Genomic DNA, 23,791 nt, shown 5'->3' with positions numbered 1-23,791 from the left:
TCCAAGCATCCAGACAATCAACACCAAGTTGACTGTTTGATTTCTCTTCCGTTCCAGCTCTGTTCGCTTGGATGATTTCGGTCATCCAGAATTGGGCTCACCCGAATCCATCTTCGGACCTTCTCCTCGAGCAATCTTCTGCCTCGGCTTCCTGTCCCTCAGAAACATCGGGCGCTCCCTTCTCTTCCGCCAACGTACTCTTCCACAGCACCTCATCCCTCAGATGCACCGATCTCATCGACTCTTTCCCGTGACATCCTTCTCGCTAGCTTTGTATTTCGCTCGACTTCTTATGCTCATAAGTTCCTACACACTTAGATACAAGATATCAAACACTCATAGGACCTAACTTAACTCAGTTGACCACATCAAAACTAACTCAGGGTACTTACAATCTCCTACTTTTTGATGTGCATCAACCTGAGTTAGAGTTAAGGTAAAAATATAGAATTTACCAATAAAGTCTAGAATTTTTCTTACTGTAAAATTACAAATATAACCTCCCCTAGACTTAAGCTCTCATCTCTCATTCTTTCCCTTTGATCACATCAAAATAAAATTAGTATAAAAACATGAGAAATAGAGCAACATAAATTTGAAAGGTTCTAAGGAGTTAAGGAAGCAGATACCAATGTGAATAAATTTTTCCAAAACGCATTCTTTTAAAAATCTGAATTTCTAAGATTAATAGCCATATTTATCACAATTAATTTAAAAATTATTTTAAGGCTAAAAAAAATTCTAAAAATTTTTCTCAACATTCAACAGAAGGATATGGATTAGAGTAAAATTTTCATAAAAAATATCTAAGTATTTTAATAGAAATAATTTGTTTTGTATAGAGATATAGTTTTTGTAAAATAAATGTAAAAAATAGATTATGATCCAAAAAAAATCGTCCATATTTTTTAAGTATCAAAGATATAATGGATGACAACAAAAAAATTTTAAAAATTTTAAAATTAATTTTCATGAATTTTTATACTTAAAAATTAATATTTAAGTAAATAATCCATATAAATTTTATTAAAGACTAGAAAATTTTAAAAATAATTTTCTAGATAGAGAAACAAATTTACTATTATCAAAAAAAATTGAAAAAGAAATTCTAAAGGAAAACTCACATGAAAAATATTTTAAGCAGATAACATTATATTTGAAAATGAATATTTAAAAATAGTTTTTCCATCCTAAAAATTTGGATAATTTTTTCTAAATGTTAAAAATATAATGGTAGTTATATAAAATATTAGGGTTTTTCAAAATAAATCTCTAAAAATTTTAAACTTTTAAATTATGATTTTCCAATCAAGACTTAAAAAAATTATTTAATCGATGAAAAAATCTAAAAAATTTTATATGAACAAATTATTTATGTTAGTACCCCAAGATAGTTTTGATATGATCAAATAAGTTAAGTTAGGTTCTGTTGTGTTTAACCCTGTGTCTAAGTATACAGGAACTTAAGAGCATAGGAAGTCGAGCGAAAGACGCAGTGTAAAATACCGAAAATAGGTGAATATTAATAAGGAAATTTTCTGGAATTTTTCGGGAATTTTTCGGAGCTCGTATGGACGAGTTAACGGAGATAAAAATGGGGCCCGGAAAAGCCTGTTTAGGCTACCCCATTTAAGCGAGGAAATGTTTATTTTTTTATTTATTAATTCCTTTTTCCTTTTCTTTTCATTTATTTTATTTTCTCCCCGTGCCTAAACTTCCTTCTCACCCAACCCTTCTCACGTCGACGCCTCCCCCTCGTGCTCGACTGTGCCCTAAGCGCCGGCCCCGGCGGTTTCTTCCTCGTCGAAACCTGAAATCCCTCGGCCACTTCTCCTCTCCTCTGCCTCCTGAATTTTTTCTCCCTCTCCACAGCCGAGTGACCCCGAGCCCTAGCCACGTCGCCGCCACTCCGACCTGACGTCGAGCCCTAGGTGCCGACGCCCTCTCCGATCTCCTCACGCGCGCCACCGGTGACGGTCATCTTCCTCTTCTTCTTTCCGAGACACTGCCGAACCACCTCTGCTGGCCACCGGTCCGATCTAGCGCCGACCAAACTCCTCTGCCCTAGTTTGTATTCGGCGCCACTACCGTCTCTCGACCTGAACCAGCGCTGTTGTCGCCTGTGCCCTAGCATCGGCGGCCGAGTTCGTTTGTGCCCTAGAACAGATTTGCCCATCTCCGGCTACTCAGGTCAGTGACTCCACCTGAGTTTTATTTTCAGCAACTTCATGGGCTGTGAGGCTACAAATGAGTGTTCGGGTTTGGTTTCAGACAGGAGCAAGTAGTGCCGAGTTCTTCCTCTGTTCCAGCCTGAAGAAAAGGGTCGATTGGGGGTAAGTGGTTGGTATAGTGGTTATGCATTAGTAACTGGATCTAATGTTTAGCTGTTGATGTATCGATGTTCTTTAGGGTATATTGTTTTGGAAATCCACAGCTCCAACCTCGCTCCAGTCAGGGCTACTGGCAGCAAGTGGTCTCCTGCTGTGGATCACCGGCAGACCATCCGGATTTGGGTGAGTCTTGATGCTATTTCATTTTTATAAAGGATGATCATGTGTAGATATGAATTAGGGTTATGTTTGAATTAAATTTAAAATGGAATATGTGATTCATCTTGTTTTAGATGCATGGGTAATTGGACTTAGGTTTTGGATTTTTAATCAAAGGGTGGATTGAGGATTAGGTAACTAATCCTAATTGATCGTCAAATTTGTTTAGATAGGATGATGATCATATGATTTGGGTTTTTCCCTAATTTAGGGTTAGAGATTTTTATTTAACTATTTATGAGAATTGTAGCTAAATAAAATATATTACATTGGTGGCACAGGACTTTGACGCGAGACGAGTATCTCGGAGTCAGATTTGGACCATTTTATCGGAGGCGGGTACTTTGACTTATGTCTTTTGATATGCATAATAATGTGTTTAACATATAGCATGATTGTGTTTTCCATTTATTTCGGTTGGTCACTACATGATTTATTACATGTTTGCTTGTTTACTCGTTATGCACTGCATATTATTATTTACCTGATCATACCTGCTTTATAGGTAGTGACACAACCATATGATACATTATGTTCAGGACCTAGGGTTTATTTGATACCCTATCTGTTTGTGTACCTTCCATCTGATACATTGACTTGTGGTACACCTTTTATTTATGTATGGATCATGATATGCTATTCGTGATATTGCCATGTTTAGTGTCATGCATCATCTTGCATGATTGCATGTTGTGCGATTGTCTGCTCCATTATTGTTGAGCACATCGCCAGTTACATGTATCTGTACACACCACCACTCATGGGTTAGTGGTATATCAGACAGGTGTGTGGCAGTTCTGTTGTTTGACTCCGTTGGTTTGGTGACTCAGCGTGGTAGCCGGCAAATAGTTCCGCTCCGTTTGGCTCCGTTGGTTTAGTGTAGCAGCGTTGTAGCCGGCAGACAGTTGGACTTTGTTTGGCTCTGTTGGTCTGCTCATGGGTAGTGTGAGTCAGCGTAGTAGCCGGCAAAGATTCCTTCCCGTCATCGTGTACCAGGAGATGAGAGCATTGCGCTCCCCCATTTATTATTTCGGGGTAGGAGTATGTGTGTACTCCGACAGCACCCCGTCCACTCGGTCACTTATCAGGGGCAGTGATGTCAGAGTGCACGGTTGTCACAGCTCTACCCACTCGGACTCACCATTGTGTGTGAGATGGCTGACTGGCGTCAGGGGTGACCATGTCATTGGCATCATATGCATGATGCATTTATTGCTTGTGTTTGCTGTATTTACTTGCTGCATTTATATGGATGCATATGATTGACATGCATACAGGATTATGACACTCTCGGTCTGACGACCCAGTTATCTTTATACCTTGATCCTAGTCAGTACAGTTTCTCCTATTTTTGTTTCAGTTGCATTTATTCTTCTGGTATTCAGGAGACTGTACGCATAATTAGTGTTGTCTGTAATTTACTTTATTATGCATATCAGTTGTACCTGCTGAGTGTTGGACTCACACCCTCCTCCGTTGATATTTTCAGGTTGAGGCTGTCCGGAGCAGTTCCAGTCGCTAGTCCCCATTGCACGTAGTGCTAGTTCTCTGCTGATCACGAGTTGTTATTTTAGTTTTCTCTATCAGACTATGTCTTGGTCTTGTAATGTTTTATTTATGGATCTTGTATGGATTCTTATCGTTGATGGATTTTGGTATGATTTGGATATGTTTTACTCCATGCCTGCTTGGACGGCAGAAGAGGTGAGTTTGTCGGATTTGTGTTTTATGAGTGTAGTGGAGTAGGAAAAATCGGATTTGAGCTTTACGAGTGTAGTTGAGTAGGGTTATTTTCGAGTCATCGTATTACTGTTCTATTTGTTTACTATTAAACTGCGCGGTTGTGTCAGCCAGAGGCTGAAATTGATATTAACTGCATGGTGATTGTTTTATTCGCATGTGGCTGAGGTATATGGTGATTGTAGAAAATTTCATATTGTCCGCCGTACAGGGGAGATGCTGCCGAAATTTCTTCGGACAGGGACTCCTCCGGGGCGTGACAATTTATTTGGTATCAGAGCCAGATTTTACGATCGTTGTTTTCATATTTTGGATATTTGGGATAACCTGATACCAATTTATATGGTATTAGAGCGTCAAAGTTTGGCGATACTTGTTTGGTTTCCGTGTGTTGGATTTTCGAGATTTATCTGATACCAATTTATTGGTATCAGAGCAGGGTGTGATACCTGCTTTTAGTATTCTGGATATATTGTGCTAGCCCAAGTTTGCGAGTCAAACTGGGTAGTTATTTTGGTTGCACGGATTTTCCATTACGTATATGTTTTGGACTTTCGTTTCGGATTAATATGGATTTCTGGTGATTTTCTTGTACGGAATTCCGAGGTCAATTTGGGGACTAGACAGCGACGGAACATCTCCAGATAACAATTAGGTATGATGTTATTTTGGTAATTGGTTATACTGGTTGTAATATCTGTAATATAATTTAACAGATATGAGGCGATCTACGCGTATTGCGAGGCGTGGCGGGCGACCACGTCACGAGGATGGATCTCCGGATATGCAGATGCCTTACATTGATGAGCCCGGTGAGACTCAAGCATCTTTGTGCGCGCGGGCTCTCAGACCCGATGGCTCCCTTAGAGGTACCTACCTCACCTGCACCGACAGTATCCACTCCTATTGTATTTCCAGTACCAGGTACCATTGGCATACCCGACACCGGCCTATGGCGTACTCGGCACCATCGCCACTGGCCTACAGTGCAAACACGGTACTGTGCTCCCAAGTACATCTGGCGTACCCAGACTTTGATTAGGGATACCCCGCATCACGCCTGGTACCATTGCCTACAGTACATCCAGTGCGGCCACTTATGTTCACCCAAGAAGCCGGCTTATGCTCCAGTTATACAAAGACCGGAGCTCCTACTCCGTTTATTCAGTACCACAGCAGCATCAACTCCGATTGGTTCCTGATTAACGGACCATTCCGACACACCTCACTGACTTTGTCGCGGCACGAGCCAGGATTCCAATGTTGGCAGAGTCGATGAAGAGTCGGTTCACACTCTTCCGAGGAGACCGAGATCCGAGTGTGGCCTTGTCTTGGATTGAGACTATGGAGCGGACCTTCTTCTATATGGCTTGCTCCGAGTGGGAGAAAGCAGAGCTGGCTGCTTTTCACTTACGGGACGCGGGCGACACTTGGTGGCTTACCCAGCGTTCCATCATCGGTGAGCAGAACATCACTTGGGCCAGATTCAGAGAGGCTTTTGAAAGCCGTTTCTTTCCACGAGCTTATCAGATGGCTCGCCGATAGGATTTCCTGAGTCTGCGACAGCACAATCGGACAGTGACTGAGTATAATGCAGAGTTTGACAGATTGGCCAGATTTTGTCCAGAGCTTGTTGTTGAGGACAGTTCGCGTATGCAGCAGTTCATTCAGGGGTTGGATGGACATTTGCAAGTAAGACTTGCCGGTCTTGGTACCACTTCCTATCTGGAGACTTTAGACAGAGGACTTTCTTGCAATCTCATTCAAACATGTTAGATCAAAAGACAACCTAACTTTGAACCCTTTGACATAATCAAAACACAAGTTTGATCGTCGGATGCTTCCCGCACCACAGCTTCGAGTCGTCGGGATCTTGTTATAGCTCAACCAGATCATCTCGTTAGCAGTGCGCTGAAGAAACATTGCTTTTTCGATGATCTCCTCAACTGCTGGTCAAGACTGGCTGATATAGGCCGTTGAGGGTGCCTTCAAGGCCCTTTAGGGTGCCTCCATCATCGGCGTATTTGCCGCACGGATAAGCTCCGCTTTGCCCGTTGCTTATCCTCTTGAGGGTGCCTCTGATGCCCTTGAGGGTGCCTCCAAGGCTGTTCGAGGCACCTCTATCTCCTTTGGAGGGCACCTCCAGCTCCACTGCATAGACTCCTCAGCCTTGCACCCGAGGCACCTCCAAGCTCCATGGAGTGCGCCTCGGGTACTGTTTATCTGAGGTAAAACTTGCTCTTTTATCTTTGCAAGATATGTTAGTCCTAAAATACCAAGCATACCCTACAACATAAATTAGCACATAATAATAACATAAACATAAATGTCTGACAGACACCGGACTGTCCAGTTCTAACTTCGAATTTTCGTCCGGAAACCCTAGGTCGAACCGACGCCTACTGTTCTCTCAACGGGGAACGCGTCTTCACCTACTCCACTCAGGAGAGTGTACTTGCTACCAGTTCGATCCTCCAGATTGATTGGGCTTTTGCTCATAGCTTGAGTTTTCAGATCTTTCCGCTGGACGTTCGCTCCACAACCCATCCAGACTTTCCACCCAATCTGTGACACCGAGATTTTCACCTAGAGTTTCCGACTCTTAGGACTTTTGCCTGAAGACTTCGACCCGCCAAGGCTTTCCGCCTAGGGTTACCACCCCCTAAGACCTAGGGTTATCTCCCCCTAGGGTTTTCCCTTTGCCTAACCTCAGCTAGGACTTTTCTTCACCTAGGGTTACCACCCCCTAGGGTTTCCCACCCGCCTAACCGCAGCTAGGACTTTTGCCTAAGTACACTTAGGGCTTTCCTGCAATCTCATTCAAATATGTTAGATCAAAAGACAACCTAACTTTGAACCTTTTGACATAATCAAAACACAAGTTTGATCGTCGGATGTTTCCCGCACCAACAGATTCTAGTATTGACCTTGGGATGTGGATTCCTAAGTACTCAACAACAATCAATATTTTTAAGTATATAGATTTTTCAAAATTTATATATAAGTACACCCAATCAAGCATGAAATTCATTAAAACATTATTATGTTAAATCAATATTTTGAAAATAATTTTTAGAAAAATATCTATGAATTTTGAAAATTTTTTCAAAGTATTTTCAATTTAATAGTCCTTATCATCTCACCCATTTTAAGTGTCTCAGCACAATCAATCAGGGTATCCTTATGAGTTTTGTGAGATGTTTTGTCAGTTTTATTTGATTTAAAATTTAAGTTGGAATCTATGAATTAATTTATACTTGGGTTAGACTAAAGTTTGACGGTTAGTTGGTTATATATCCATTTCAATAATTGACTTCCAGGCTGTGGCAAGGCACAAAGCCTTCTTGGGTATTGGAACAACAACCACTTCTAGACAAAGTCTTTTAAAGAAATTGAATATTTAACTTTGTTCCTTAGAACACTTGGTCTAACTAATCAAGTAATAATCAATCCTAAGTCCTTAATCATTCTAGATTAAGCATGAATAAAATACTAGTATGAATGACATGACATTTATTGATAAATTAACATTTAATAATGCATGTACATGGCAAGTATGCATGTGTCAAACAAGTAAAGCAATTTATAGTTGATTTATAAGGATGCATCAAATTCTCGATTTGATACATTTCGTATGAACCCATGAATGTGTCAACCCACTTTGACACATTTTAATTATTTTAATTATTTTGGATTTATTAATTAGTTTCATAATTAGTTTTGATTTAACTTTTTAATATATACTTACTAAAATTTGTTTTATCTTGTTGAATTATGAAAATTAATTTTAAATTTAATCTTAATTTTATAGCTTTATTATGCTGAGTTAATTTATTTAAATTATAATTAAAATTTGAACTTTTATCTTCTAAATTTATAAGATTTATTTTCAAATTTTTAGTTTTAATTTTGAATTACTATATTAGTAAGATGGGAATTAATCAAATTATATTTAGATTTATTTTAATTAAAATTTTATCTTTATTAGTTAAACTATTAGATTAGTTTTATCTTGATTGTTGAATAATATATATTTTTAATAATTATATCTATATTTTTAAGATTTAATTTCGAATTTATTGTATTTAAGTTAGAGTTTATCATTTGATTTGAATTTATCAAACTTTTATTTATTTTATTATTATTTTTAATTTTAATTTTGCTTTACTTTGTAAAAATTAGTAGATTCTATTTCTTAAATTTTTATATTTAAATTTAAATTTATTATTTATTGTTTCATAATTAAATGATACACTATTTTAATTGATTAGGTTCGAATTTTTTGCAATTAAATTATAATTATTATTAATTGAATTTTTAGCATTATTATTTAAATTTTTAGAATTAATAATTAAATTTTCAGAATTATTGTAAGAATTTTCAGAATTATTATTTAAAAAATTATGATCAAGATCAGAATTCATGTTGTTAAGATTTGAGGTTTTATCTTCTAAAATGTTGATATTTAATTTTAAATTTTTATGATTAGAGTTGATCAAATTATTTTTATGATTATCTTGATTAATTAATTCATTATTTAATTTCAAGTTCTAAAAATTTTTAAGATCAAAATTTGAATTAATTAAAATTTTATCTTGGTTGGTTGAATTATTAATATTTATTAGGTTTGATTTATCTTGATTATTAATTAAGCTATTTGAATTTTTCAAACTAGAATTATCTTCAACATTCTTAGTTGAATTTTTAATTAAATTTGAATTAATTTTATTACTTAGATTTGAATTTTTTAGATTAATTTTTTTTGAATGTTTCTTTAGATTTGTTGAATTAAATATTTTATTAAGTATTTTATCAATTTCATCCATATTGACTTGGTCATTTTCTTTAGTTGAGTTTTTAATCATTTTAATTATTTCTAAATTTTTAATATTTAATCTTGAATTTTTACAATTAAAATTTTTAGAATTCGAATTTAAGTTATTAAGTTTATCTTGATCATTATTTATATTTGAATTAGTCAAATTATTTTTAGAATTATCTTGATTAATTAGATTTGAATTTTTAATATTAATAATTATATTAACTAAATTTAATTTTGAATTATCACAATTATAGGAATTTAAATTTTTCACATGAATATTTTTATTAATTAAATTAAATTTCTAATTATCAGAATTATTCAAAAATTTTAAATATAATTTGTTATGCACAATATTATCTAATTTATTACAAACATTATTGTCTAAATTATCATGCATAGGGTAGTTTCGGAAATAATATCTTCATGCAAATTTATTAACCTATTTTTGAATGTACTACGATTGAAAAAAATCAGATTTGTATGAAATATAAAATTACTAACCTTTTTCGTAATTTTTCTTGTCAGGCAGGGGTTCTTGTAGTGTCCGAACTCCTGACACTTGAAACATTTAATATGATCTTTGCTCTTACGAACTCCAGGCATCGATTCCTCCTTTACTACCTGTGGTGTCATTCGATTTTTACTGACACTTGAAACATTTAATATGATCTTTGCCCCTACGAACTCCGAGCATCGATTCCTCGTTTACTACTGGTGGTGTCGTTTGATTCTTACGAGTAGGATATTTATTTTTATAGTGTCCTCTCTCCTGCACTTGAAGCATATAATATGTAATTTAAAATTTGACATTAAATAAAATTACATTTTTATCCTTCTCTCCCTCAATTCGTGGTCTGCTTGCTTTTTCGGTGATTAGTCCAATCAGAGCCTTCGGCTAATTGTAGGATTGGTGTGGTCGAGGGGGGGGGGGGGGGGGAATCTCGACTTATCGCTTTCTTTTTTATTTCATCCATTCTTTCTATCAAAGTCATTAGTAGCAACGGAATATAAAATAAAGTACGGGAAAAATAATACTTACGGGATTTACTTGGTTCCCAACCCCCCAGGTTCAGTACGTCCAAGGCCTACACACTCAAGCGTGAGTACACTAGTGGTCTCCTTTCCGGAAACTTTCCGGAGGTGGAGAAACTCGTCTTATAGTTTATCAAATACAAGCATAAAAGAATGAAAGTAAATACAGCTTGTAATAAAAGAAATACAAACAAAAACTTTGCTAAGTCGATCCGAAAATCCTAAGCGCAACGCACCCTTCCTAGAGCTTCCCCGGTAGCAAAGCTTCGCATTGTAGCCTTTCTTTTGAGCACACGAAATATGAGTAGTAGCAGAAGCGATGTCTTAAACGTAGAGCCTTCATCTCCTTTTATAGAGTTGGATCAGATCCTTATCTGAATCAACTCTTATCTAGATGAAGTTATATCTAGATGAAGCATATCTGGATAAAGCGATTAAGCCTTATCTCTATCCAAATCATCTAGCTTATCCTTATCCTCACCTAAATCATAAAGATAAACTAGATCTTTTACCACATCATCTTCCATATCAATATTTCACAACTCAACAATTTGGACCAAGTCCAGTCGGTCTACCAAATCGCTGGTTCGGTCTATTGAACTGGTTTGGGTCCGGTTCGACTCAACTCAAGTCTAGTTCATCCATTTATATTTGTATTTTCTCTATTTTCCTTCCAGCTCCATATTCCTGCAAAACAATCATACAAACATAAACTGACAACCTAGCCTATATTTGTAAGTCTACCTAACCCACTAAGCTCACCTTTTGCTTGGAGGTCCCTCCTCCAAGTCTACCACCTAAGGGTAAATCCCTTAGGATCAAGTCGCACTCCTATAAGTCTATCCGACCTACTAGGCTTCATGCTTGGACAACATCCAAGACTTTACCATTACCTAGGTCTACCTCCCCCCAGGATTTCCACTGCCTAGCTTCACTCACTAGGACTTCCACCACCTAAGGTTACCTCTCCCTAGGATTTTCACCACCTAACTTCACTCACTAGGGCTTGACTTCATTAACTAGGACTTCCAACACTTAAGGTTACCTCCCCCTAGGATTTTCACTACCTAGCTTCACTCACTAGGGCCTAGCTTTATTCACTAGGACTTCCACCACCTAAGGTTACCTCCCTCGAGGATTTCCACTGTCTAGTTTCACTCACTAGGACTTACCCTTGCCTGAGTTAGGACTTTTGCTAGTCATCTAGTCCTAACTAGACTTCTCTCTTCCAAACATTAAGTCCTATTTAGATAAACCCTTGGTCAAACTGACCAGACTTAGGTATATTATCAAGCATCAAAATCCTGAAAGCTGATTGCACCAACAATTGGTCCACATACATCGGTATGTACGAGCCCAAGTAACTCATCAACTCGTTCCCCTTTCTAAAAAAGGTAACTTTGTCATCTTGCCTTTTAAACATGAATTGTATGTATCAAATGTATCTAATTCAAATGATTCGAGAACTGTAATATTTTGCAATTCGGGCATGTGTTTCTTGCTTATATGGCCAAGGCGACAATGTCACAAGTAAGAGGTTAATTGATTATCTAATCGGGTGTGTTTATTGCTAGTATCGATATTGAATGCTTCACTAGATGTATCTAACATGTATATGTCATTGTATAAAGTTTCAATGCCATAAAGAATACCATTCAATGTTATATAACAACAATTGTTACTAAAAGTCAAATGGAAACCTTTTCTATTTAAGCAAGAGATAGAACCAATGTTCTTTATTAATGCAGGAACAAAATAATAATTTTCTAGTTCTAAGACAAGTCCACTAAGAAGCTGTAACAAGTATGTTCCAATAGCGACTGTAGCAACCTTAGCTTCATTCCCAACTTGTAACCTTAGCTTCCTTGACGTACTATCATCTAAATCCATTCCGATGCTATGTTGTAGGGTTTGGTAAACCTTTTTCATCTAACCGTTCTAAGCAGAAAGTAAACCTAAACCTAAACATGTAAAATTAGTTAATCAAGTTGGTTGAACCGTTTTTCTATTTGCTCCCCCTGAGTCATAGCTTAAATATGATCTATCTAAGTAGTGAATTTAACTCTTAGGGATCAAATAAAGATTTGGTTTGATTAGTTTGGTTAAACATTTTATTGGAACCCATGCTTGGACTTGACTTCTAATATTTTGACTGATTAAAGACAAGTATGGTTTGTTTGTTTTATTTGGTTTATAGTCGAGTCCCGATTTGTTGTACACGGCTTGTTGCGACCCAAGTATCATATTTAGACGCTTGAATCCCAGTTTGAACTTTTCCAATATTTCCTTGAGTTGCTCGACTTGTCTTTTCAAGTTGGAATTTTCTTCCTCAAGTTTTGTAACTTGAGTCGAAGTTCCAACTTGAACTTGATTAGTCGAGTTACTCAAGTTAACTTGTTCGTTAAGGTGGTCTATTTCCTTAAGTAGCAAATTATTTTGTTTTTCAGATTTTGTTAATTTTTTAAACAAGTATTTAATTACTTTCAACATTTCAGACTTCGAATTAAAAGTTACCTCATTGTGTCCTTTTGAAACTGATGCAAATCCATGGCTTATCTCAGACTCGTCGTCGAGCTCTGACTCATACTCATCTTCAGACTCAGATTCGGACTCTTCAGTCTTTGCCATAAATGCTATATGACTCAAGTGCTTTGGTTCTGGTTTTGTTCGGGGCTTAGCTTCCTTGTTTGGCCCTGCATACAAAGCTAACCCTTTCTTGGCTTGACTCAAGTTAGTCTACTCATGTAATGTTAATTCACAAAATAGTTCGTCTAATTTAATAATGGAAAGATCCTTCGCAACTTTATAGGCATCTATAATAGATGCCCATAAGGAGTTTCGAGGGAATGAGTTAAGTGTATACCTGATGATATCACGATTCTCAAGTTGATGGCCGATGATATGCAGTCCATTGAGGATGCCTTTAATCCTCATGTGTAGTTGGCTTGCCGACTCACCATCTAGCATTTTAATATTTAGTAATGAATTTAATAAAAGATCACGCTTTATTACCTTTGTATCATTTGCCCCTTCATGTAGTTTACTTAACTTATCCCACAAATCTTTTGCATTGTCGAAGGGGTCGACTCGTTTGAATTCTTCTTTTGATAATCCACATTGTAGAGTGTTGAGTGCCCTTGAATTAATTTGTACTTTCTTCTTTATTTCTTCTATCCATTCCTCCGGATTGTTGACTGGTGATGTGTAGCCGCATCGGATAATAAGTCATTGATCAATGTCTGTTTTGAAAAAAACTTCCATCCTCTTTTTCCAGTATGAGAAATAGCTTCCATCGAATAGCGGAGGATGCACGGTCGAATATCCCTCGGATTGTGCCATTTGTTCTTGCACCAAAAATTGAGAAACAAAAAGAATTTCCAAGACTTTTGTCTTGGGATTAGCAGTGCGAGATAAAGAAAGAAAGAAAACTTAAGAATTAAAGAAAACACTTTTAAAGCAAAAGAAAAAGGTTTTAAAGTTGCTCAAAAAACGGATAAGTAATTTCAGAGCTACCAGGCTCTGATACCAATTGATAGATCGAATGAGAGCGATAGAGGGGGGGGGGGGTGAATATCGCGCCTTTTAAAAACTTTTCCTTTAGTCTTTTCAAAACAGAGTTGTGCAGCGGAAAGTAAAGAGACAGGATTGTTTACTTCGTTAGGAGTCTACGTCGACTCCTACTCGAAGGTCCGCGGTCCTTGACCACACCGATGGGCAATTAACTATAATCCTTCTTTCCGAAATCCTCGAAAAGAAGCAGATCGTACAAATGAGTAAGATAGTAACAACCTACTATCTTACTTAAGTGAATTACAATGCAAGCTTATATAAAAATTATACCGACAAATAATGCAGTTGAAGCTTTGGTCGGCACTTCCAGATGGTGTGGCTTGCTGAGCTGATAGAGACTTGTAGCACGTGTTGCTTGCAAAAAAGAACTTGAGTCGATCAGAGAGAGTTATTCAGCCTCAGACTTCGAGTCTCCTTTTATAGGTGTAATGGGCGTTCGGTCGGCCAATCCCTCTGTTCGGTCGACCGAACCCGCTCCCTTCCTATCTGGCTGGAGTCTGACGCTGGCTCGATCTTTCGCATTAATTTCTCATTAAGGGTTTGGTCGACCAATCCCCTTGTTCGGTCGACCGAACAGACTCCTTCCCTGTTCGTCGAGATTTGCCGTGATATGCATTTACTGCGCCTTTAATATTGATCATTCGGTCGACCGAACCTCTTTTTCGGTCGACCGATCATGCTGTGATACCATGTTTGTGACCCTGAACTGTTTTGCCAAATTTGTCTGTTCGGTCGACCGAACCTTTTTTCGGTCGACTGATAAAAAGCCTTTTTCAGTCGACTGAACTTCCTTTTCAGTCGACTGAACCCTTGGTCAAATGAAGCTTTCTGAGTGCTGGTCACGTGGCCACTGACAGAGCCCGATTCTGAGTTCTGAGTCAAAAGTTATGACCCTTTGAAGCTCAAGGGGTTATATGATTCTGCAACACAAAGTTAGTTCGATATAACAATAATATTCATGCAAAACAAAGTTAGCACAGTTATAATACATGTGTAGTAATATGCATGAGTATAACAGTTAGGATTGTCTTAATCTCAACTTGGAAACTTTCTCGGTTTCTTCATTGGATCAGCGACCTTAGGTTGTTCCTTTCAGGAACACAATCTCACTGTCGCTCCATTCCAGTTGCTTACCTCAACCTACCTATCAAACATCGGGTCCTCCAGACCTGCTTGGACTTTACTGTCTGGCCGTGACTAGGGCTTTCCTGATTGAGTAAATAGTCTGCACACTTAGCCAAATCATCATATCATAACAAGACTTAACTTGAATCTTTGACAACATCAAAGCTCAGGTTTGATTCTGGTACACCTTGCATCAACACCCATAACTGCCAAGCTTTGTGTTCGCAAAATATTGTTTAGTACTTTTTTAGAGTAGCCGAACGACTTTTTTTTTTATTACTATTTTTAGTATTTTTTTATTTTTATGGTATTTAAAGTATTTTTAGTATATTAGGTATCTATGATTTAGGGTTTGTCTATATAAACGTCATATTTAGTTGTTTGAGGTATTATCATCTATATTGAATAAAGTTTTTTTTTGTAAAATCTAAAGTACGACGAGGTTCTTTTTATTTTTGATGGTTTCTCTTCTTGCTTTCTTCTTAATTCTCCCTTCTCGTCATCACGTGGGATAATCGGTATCCTGCCTGACATCATAACTACACTCAAATAATAGATAACTTGGTTAGAAATGTTTCACAATATCGATTTCAAGTGTGGAAAGAAACTAAAAGTACAAGTATGTTGCCTGCTTATATACACCAAGATTTTTTTTGGTACTAGGAGCATAACATTAAATCCAAAGTTTTATATATGATTAAGATTAAAGTTAGATTTGTTGAGATTTGATGAGTTTGTGTCAAGTATGTAGGAGCATGTTGATAAATAGTGAAGTCTTGGTTGGAAATTAAATTAGATATTGACTAAGTTCTAATAGAGCTAGACAACTGAAGTCCTAGCTAGTTGGGAACTAGATATTGGCTAAGTCCTGGTGGAGCTAGGTAACTAAAATCCTGATTGAGAATCATGTAGAAGCTAAGTCTAGATTGGAAACTAAGTAAGAAAGTCCTAGTTGGAAATTAGTTGGATCAAGTCCAAGTGGAATCAATTTGAAGCTGAAGGCTTAACAAATAATTTTAAATGGAGTCAACTAAGAGTTGAAGGTTTGACAAATAAATCCAAGTGGAATAAGTTGGGAACTGAAACTTAACAACTCACACTAGATGGGTCAGTTGGAAGCTAAACATTTAGCTAAGTGTGACTAACTTGGAAGTTTCTATTATACTCATTATGCTTAACAATTATAGGAAAGCAAAATTCTATGGTTCTAAGTGATCGGAAGGAGTCTAGGTGACTAAATGATGACAACTCTCAACAAGTAAAATCAAAAGGTCCAGATGACCTTATAGTTAGACATTTAGTCAAGTAAATGAGTAACTTAGTTGTTTCTATCATACTCGTTATATGTAACACTATTAATAAACTATTAATGAAAATTGAGGATCATTTTATGGTCTATCTATGTTTCTTAAATTAATCTAATAGTCGATTGGATAGTTTATACTTGGATCATACAAAGTAGATATTGATTATTAAAAATAATAACAATAATAATAAATCTTCCATCCCAGGAGTAACATACTGTGCTTAAAAGAATAAATATAAAAATTAGAATTTTAAACTCATAAAGATAATATTTTAAAATTTGATTTTTAAACGTGGATAAATTATGTTCGAAATTTATAGTGACTTAAAAAAAACATTTACCTTTAAAACTATTCGAGCGAAATTCAGAAACTTAAATTATTAGTATAAATCTTCTTCTATTTAATTATTATAAAAAATAAGCCTTTGCTCGTTATCTTATTTCACTTCACCCCCTGTATTGATCGATTAGAATTTTCAAATTTATCTCCTTGTAGATTTCAAATTTATATAGATGATCATGGAATGTGGAACCATATAGAACGATTAAAATGTCCCTTGAACAGTATGACAATTGATCATAAGTATTATCATATAAAATCTTAAGGTTAAAATTTGACATGTCTAAAATATTTTTTTTCATACCTTAATTATGTGTACTAATGGTTAATAATTATCTCTATTTTATTTATTTTTTTATTAATTTAGAAATAGATTGACAAGCATATTAAAGATGAACGAATTCATATGTTATATGGGGAACCGTAAAGATGACAAATTTCATTTTTATTATCATATGATGGTCCACTTCTTCTAGATTATTGGAGTAGGGCGAAGGACTGATCCCTAGACAGGGTTCGTTCGATCCTACCCCTACAGGTAATGCCTGAACCTATTAATTAGTTGACATGTGTTTCTTTTTTTTTTCTTTTTAAAACCCTTAATTAAACTCAAACCCAACCATGGTTGAGTTTTTTCGGATGGTAATTACCTGGGAAGTTGGACCGTCGAGCTCTCGGCAGCCATTTTTTACAGTAAGAAAGGGGTTCTCCTTCCAGCTCTTCACCGACGAACGGCCTGTTCTCTCGCCACAGACCTTCCAGCTCTTCACCGACGAACGCAACTCTCCGAAAAACGACTTAGTTCCGCCGCCGCTACCGTTCGAGCTCTCGGCAGCCATTTTTTACGGTAAGAAAGGAGTTCTCATTTGAAAGAGAAACACTTTATTTTTTTATCTGGTCATTTTTGTTGACATTCCATATTTGATCGTTCTCTCGTCACAGAGCTTCAACCCGCTGCTGCCAGATTCTAGTGGTTTTGAGATTTCGAACAATTTTCACATCGAAGATAACATTCACGGGCAAGCCACACGGGGAATCATCATGCCTTCCCACTCGCAAACAACAAGTCGGCATTTGACTGCACGCCAAATTAATCTCTTCCATGCCGGGCCAGTGTGCCCGAATCACAAAAACCACTTTAATTATCCATTACTGAACTTACTTGGACCTTGCATTCTTCTCCGCATCCTCAGAATTGTACATATATAATTTATTGTGATTCTAAATGTACGAATTAAAATAAAATAAAAGGGTAAATAATAAATATTTATAGTGATCGTTCATAGATTTACAATCAGTGACAGAAGAATTTACTGTCGGAAGAATAATCACAGAATCAGAAAACTCTATACAATTTCACGAACCAAATACCGCAGTCTCGGATGTTCTTTTTCCTCTCCTTCTACTTTTCGATGAAAGTCTTGGACGCCTTATATAATGGGAATATCAAGGGGTATATTAGTAAATTCTTCCATAGAAATATGGACAACGTGGGTATCATGAGTAGCCCACATCCCCATGTTCCCATTACTAACATCTCCCACTCGTCCAAGTCAGGCCACAAAGACCAGTTCATCCAGTTAAATCACTAAGATCAATTAATCACAAAGACTAAATAAGTCACATAGACTATATAAGAGTTTAGTCACAAAGACCATATAAGAACATCCAATCCATATTTAGAGAAAATAGTTCGTGCGACAGCAAGCCCACTGAGCGATAGTTGCTAAGAGAACGGTTACACCTTAGATAGTCGCTCTTAGAGTGATCAATGTTAACAAAGTTGTTACACTTAGTCGTTCTTTCAAATGAATTAGAGACATACTCATAACACATAGTCTCTTTATCCTGGTGGCATATAACCTTTATCCAGGAAATGTTTTGCTATTTACCTAAATTAAATAATCTTTATTTATATCAATATGAATATCTCTAATTCCTTATTATGACTATTATGTCAAGAGCATGTTCCATATTCAAATATTCACAGTCATTTCTATACATAACAGAAATAGGTCGATCACTGAATAACATCAAAAGATGTAAATTTATTTAATCTTCTTTTTTAGCTATAATCTATTCATTTTAATCAGTCATTTTCCTAGTTATGCTCCATAGACTGAATCATCCATAGCCATAGGATACATGTTCAAGTAATAAACACTGATTAAAATTTCAAGTAAACAACTAAATAGTCACTAAGAGTAAAATTGAGATTAACTTATAATTTCAAAGGTCTCACATAGTAGAGAAACATATATTCATTTTCCTGCTACCTTTATTGTCGCAATAGCACATGTGGTATAAATCACATGCTACGATTTTATTCTTTTTACTAAAAAGGAGCGCATATTTTCCTCAAATTTAACATTGTACAAATTTTGATCTATACATGAATAATGTCTAACCTTGAATTCAATATATAAATTCTAATACAGCTTTCAACAGGTTTAGTAAATGATGGGTTCATTTATTTCGATCATTATTAACACATAAATGATCTCAACATAACATAATTATCAAAACTACCTTAATTTATGGATCTATCTCTATTCACAGCTACGTAATCTATCCCATAAACAATGGGTTTACCTCTATTTGTACTCAACAAATAAAGATGATTGCCCATGTGAGTGGACCAATCTCAACCTGCCAATATGCTCACTAAGATCTTATATGAATGTAACAAAATCATATACACTAAATAAATTATGACAAATTACACAATCAAATCACAATAAATATCTGATTGTTATTATAATATTGTTACATTCTATGAAGTCCCAAAGACTTTACATGTTCTTTAAATGAGGGTGTATGAGGGTGCCTTCAACAGTTTTCATCAACTTCTTTCACTCTTCTGTTGTTCTAATCACCTGGGTGATTGCGGCCAACCGAAATAAGGCTCACCCGAGCTCAATTTCTGGCCTTCTCCTCGAGCAAGCGTCTACTCTGGCTTCTCATCCTTCGAACGTCGTGTACGTTCTTCTCGTCCACCGGTGTACTCTTTCGTAGCACCTCGTCCCTCAGATGCACCGAACCTGTTGGTTCCCTTCCCGTGTCATCCTTCTCACTAGTACATCTTTCGCTCGACTTCCTGTACTCCTAAGCTCCTACACACTTAGACACAGGGATCAAACCAAAACATGACCTAATTTAACTTGGTTGATCACATCAAAACAATCAAGGGATCTAATAATCTCCCCCTCTTTGATGTACATCAACCCAAGTTCAAGTTAGGGTAATAACTAACAAGTTGCAATAAAAGAAATTGCAGAATAAACATTTTAAACATAAAGTTGTAATAAAAGAAATTGCAACATCAAGTATAATTTAAATTGACTTATCAAAATTTAGACTGATAAAATAGAGTTAGCAAAATTCAAAATTAATTTGATAAAAGGTTAAAAATTCTAACTCCCCCTAAACTTGTACTTATTACTCCCTCTTTGATCACATCAAAAAATAGGGTACAAAAAATTTTAAAAAAAATATTTAGATGAAATTTAAATTTTAAGGACACAAAAAAAAAACTTGATTTAAAAAAAATAAAATAATTTCTAAGTTATGAAGTTTTCAAACAATTGACAAAGATTGAAAGCATTATCTTAATTAATTTTATAAGCTTATTAGTTTGTCAATTAAATATTCAATTCAATAATTGACTTTCAAGCTATGGCGAGACACTAGGCCTTCTTAGTTATTTGATCATCAATTACTTCTAGACAGAATCTCTTCAAGAATTCAAACATTTAACTTTTCTGAAAGCCTTAGATTTAAAAAAAATATTTAATCTAAGTATGATTTTGGAACTCAATATAGGTTCCTTCCTACTGATTTAGCTAAGAATCTAGGAGGTATACATCCTTTGAGAATTCTTCTAAGTTGTCCCTGATGTTTTCTAATATACCAATTTAACCTTCCATAAATTCTAAGTTTTGATTTTTGAAAGTTATTTGGTTTTAAGCATGTACCTTTTTTCAAACTTTCGATTTGTATTTTCAATTTATCATTTTCTAACTTTAAATTGTTAAATAATTATAAGGGACATGTTTTTTCTAAGTTCAATTTTAACTCAACATTTTCCTTTTCTAATTTTACTAAATCTTTAGAAAGAATTTTAATACAATTAAAGGAATGCTTAGGAGATAGAGCACGTAGCTTACTTACCTCAATTTCTGAAACTCCCCCTTCATCATTACTTTCTTTTGATGACCCTCCCCCTTCATCGATGCTCATCTCTGAGCTGGTTTCATCTTCTACTTGATGGTTAACCATTAGGACTAGTCCTGAGAAGGCATCAACCTCGGACTCAGAGGATGATGATTCATCCCATGTGACCTTCAGGTTCTTGTGTTTGGAGGATGTTGGTCTTTTGTACTTTTCCTTTTTCTTCTTCTTTAGTTTAATTTAGAGCATTCATCCTTGATATGCTCTTCTTCGTTGTAGTTGTAACAACGAACCTTCCTTTTGCTTCGATAATCCTTATTCGTCTACGATTTAAATTTATTGGATCGAATAAACTTATTGAACTTTCTTACCATTAGGGCAACTTCGTATTCATCAATAGATTTTTCAGAGTCAGAATCGTTCGTTCTTGCCTTTAGGACAATGTTCTGGCTCAGTCTCTTTTGCCCTGCACACCGAGATTCGTGTAATTCAAAAACGAAAAAGAGATTATCTAGTGTACTTACCTTAAGATCCTTTGAGACATAGTAGGAGTCTACTATAGATGTCCATTCTGATGTTCTTGGGAACACATTTAATGCATAACTTTGTGCATCCCGATTCGTTACCGTTTCTTTGAGATTTGATAATCCGGTGATTAACTCCTTGAGTCTTCCGTGTAGTTGTGCTACTGACTCTCCTTCCATCCGAAGGTTCGTCAATTGATTCTGGAGCACGTCCTGCCTCGCAAGCTTTGTTTCAGAAGTTCTTTCGTGCAGTTTTAGGAACTTCTCTCAAAGTTCCTTTGCTGAGCCATAATCTCCGATTCGATTTACTTCCTGGGGTGGAAATACGCTGAGTAGGTGGAACTCGGCTCGCCCGTTTGCTACGAAGTTTGCTTGCTCCTTCTTGGTCCACTAATATTCTTCTCTTTCTTCTCCTTGGGGGGTTTTAGAGCTACAAAATCATATTTAATTATTAGCAATATTTCAAAATTGGTTTTAAAAAATAACTTCATGCGTTTCATCCATGATGTAAATTCTCCTTCAAATTTTGGTGGATAGATCATTGGGCCGACCATCGTCTTGATCTTGATACTTTAGTCGACGGTTAGTCTTTCTGAGGCGGTTGGGCTCTGATACCACTTGTTGGCGCAGCGGGGCCAGTAAGAGGGGGGGGGGTGAATTGCCTGAAATAGAAAAATAAAACATCTTCCCGATCCTTGGACTTAGACTAGAAACACAATTAAAAATAGAATTAACAACTTAAAGAAATAAGTAAAAGGCCACTATTTACTTGATTACAATCTAGTTGGTTGTTCATCTAAGGCGGTTGAAAAGATCACTAAGAATATCCTTCTCTGAAGGTGGAGAAGCCTTTTACACACATTGAAAGCTTAGAAATAACTAGGAAAGTGATTACAGAAGTTGTTATACTTTTTCCTAACTCCAGGGGCCTTTTTATAGCTCTTGAAAATCTTATCTGTAGCTTGAAGGCGCCTCCAGTGAGGCGCAGTAGATAAAGCTTTATCCACTGCAACAGTCAATTTTCTTGGTCAAAGGCACCTCCCATGATCATAGAGGGCGCCTTCCATGCTTAAGGAGGGTGCCTTCCATGCTTATGGGAGGCACCTTCCGACTGAAAGTGGCAGAGGCGTGCAAGCACCTTAGAGGCACCTTCAACTCCTATTGAGGACACCTTCAGCAGTCTTCATCAGCTTCTTTCGCTCTTTTGCTACTTCGATCGCCTAGGTGATTGCGGCCAACTAAATAGGGCTCACCCGAACCCAATTTTCGGCCTTCTCCTCGAGCAGGCTTTCGCTCTGGCTTCTCGTCCCTCGAACGTCGTGTACGTTCTTATCGTCGATCGATGTAATCTTCCACAGCACCTCATCCCTCGGATGGACCGAGTCCGTCGGCTCCCTTCCCGTGCCATCCTTCTCACTAGTTGTGTCTTCCGCTCAACTTCCTATGCTCCTAAGCTCCTACACACTTAAACACAGGGATCAAACCAAAATAAGACCTAACTTAACTTGGTTGATCACACCAAAACAACCATGGGGTCCAATATTCTCCTCTTGGCCTTCAATAATGAAACCTTCTAGTTGAACCATATATATTTCCTCGTCAAGCTCACCATTAAGGAAAGTAGTTTTTAACTCGTATTGATACAAATTTTACTACAGGAGAAAATGTCTCTTCAATGTCAATGCCCTCTATTTGAGTATATCCTTTTGCAACTAAATGAGCTTTGTATCTGTTAATTGATCCATCAACTTTCCTCTTTATTTTGAGAATTCACTTATTCCCAATAGCCTTTCAGCCTGAAGGAAGATCGACTAAGTCCCAAACATGATTTTGAATCATAAACTCCATTTCTTCAACCATTGCAACTTTCCATTTTTCTCTAACTCTGCATCCCAATACTTCCTCAATGGATTGAGGTTCATCATCGTCAACTGGAAGTGCTATCAATGTCTCATTCTCAATATCATACCGCTTCTTAAGTTTGATTTTACGAACACTTCTTTATAAGTTTGGTTGTTGAGAAGTCAACTCATGACTTGACATATCACTCACACTTGGTTGACTAGACTCAGACATCCCTTTTGACACCTCTCTTATTGATAATATCTCATCCTCCTCAAATAACGGAACATCTTTATCAACATTACCTCTGGTTGGAAACTCTATTTCTAAAAAAGTTGCATCTCTCGAATCTATTTTGGAGTTGGTTTTATCTTGTTGCTCACTTATGAAAACATAACCTTTGGAGCTTTCATGATATCTAATAAAGATACATTTCTTATCCCTAGGTCTCAGTTTTTCATATTTGTGAGAACTATCATGAACATAAGCAGCTAACCCCCAAGGTCTCAGATTAATTCATATGGGGTAGATGGAATTGACTTTGAAAACACTATGTTAAGTATATAAGCCGTAGTTAATAATGCATCTCCCCAATAGGAGATCGAAAAATTAGCTTGTGTCATTATATACCTAACCATTTCAAGAAGAGTCATATTTCTTCTTTTAGCTATCCCATTTTGCTGTGGAGTTCTAGAGATTATCAGCTATCTAATAATCCCTCTATCATTACATGGTGTCTTGAACATATCAGACAAATATTTCCTCCATGGT

At 36.5% G+C, this 23,791-nt stretch overlaps 1 long non-coding RNA gene across 1 annotated transcript; it reads left to right on the top strand.

The window, feature by feature from the left end:
- Positions 1 to 2,270: 2,270 nt before the first annotated feature.
- Positions 2,271 to 4,102, top strand: LOC121994470. The gene is made up of 3 exons (XR_006115734.1): positions 2,271 to 2,333; positions 2,410 to 2,513; positions 4,039 to 4,102. It is a non-coding gene; the product is annotated as an uncharacterized LOC121994470 (long non-coding RNA).
- The last annotated feature ends 19,689 nt before the right edge of the window (positions 4,103 to 23,791 follow it).

This window comes from Zingiber officinale, chromosome 6A (assembly GCF_018446385.1).
Source record: "Zingiber officinale cultivar Zhangliang chromosome 6A, Zo_v1.1, whole genome shotgun sequence".
Lineage (NCBI taxonomy): Eukaryota > Viridiplantae > Streptophyta > Magnoliopsida > Zingiberales > Zingiberaceae > Zingiber > Zingiber officinale.
The sequence above is the reverse complement of the archived record's forward strand: the minus strand, read 5'-3'. Positions and strand labels throughout refer to the sequence as shown.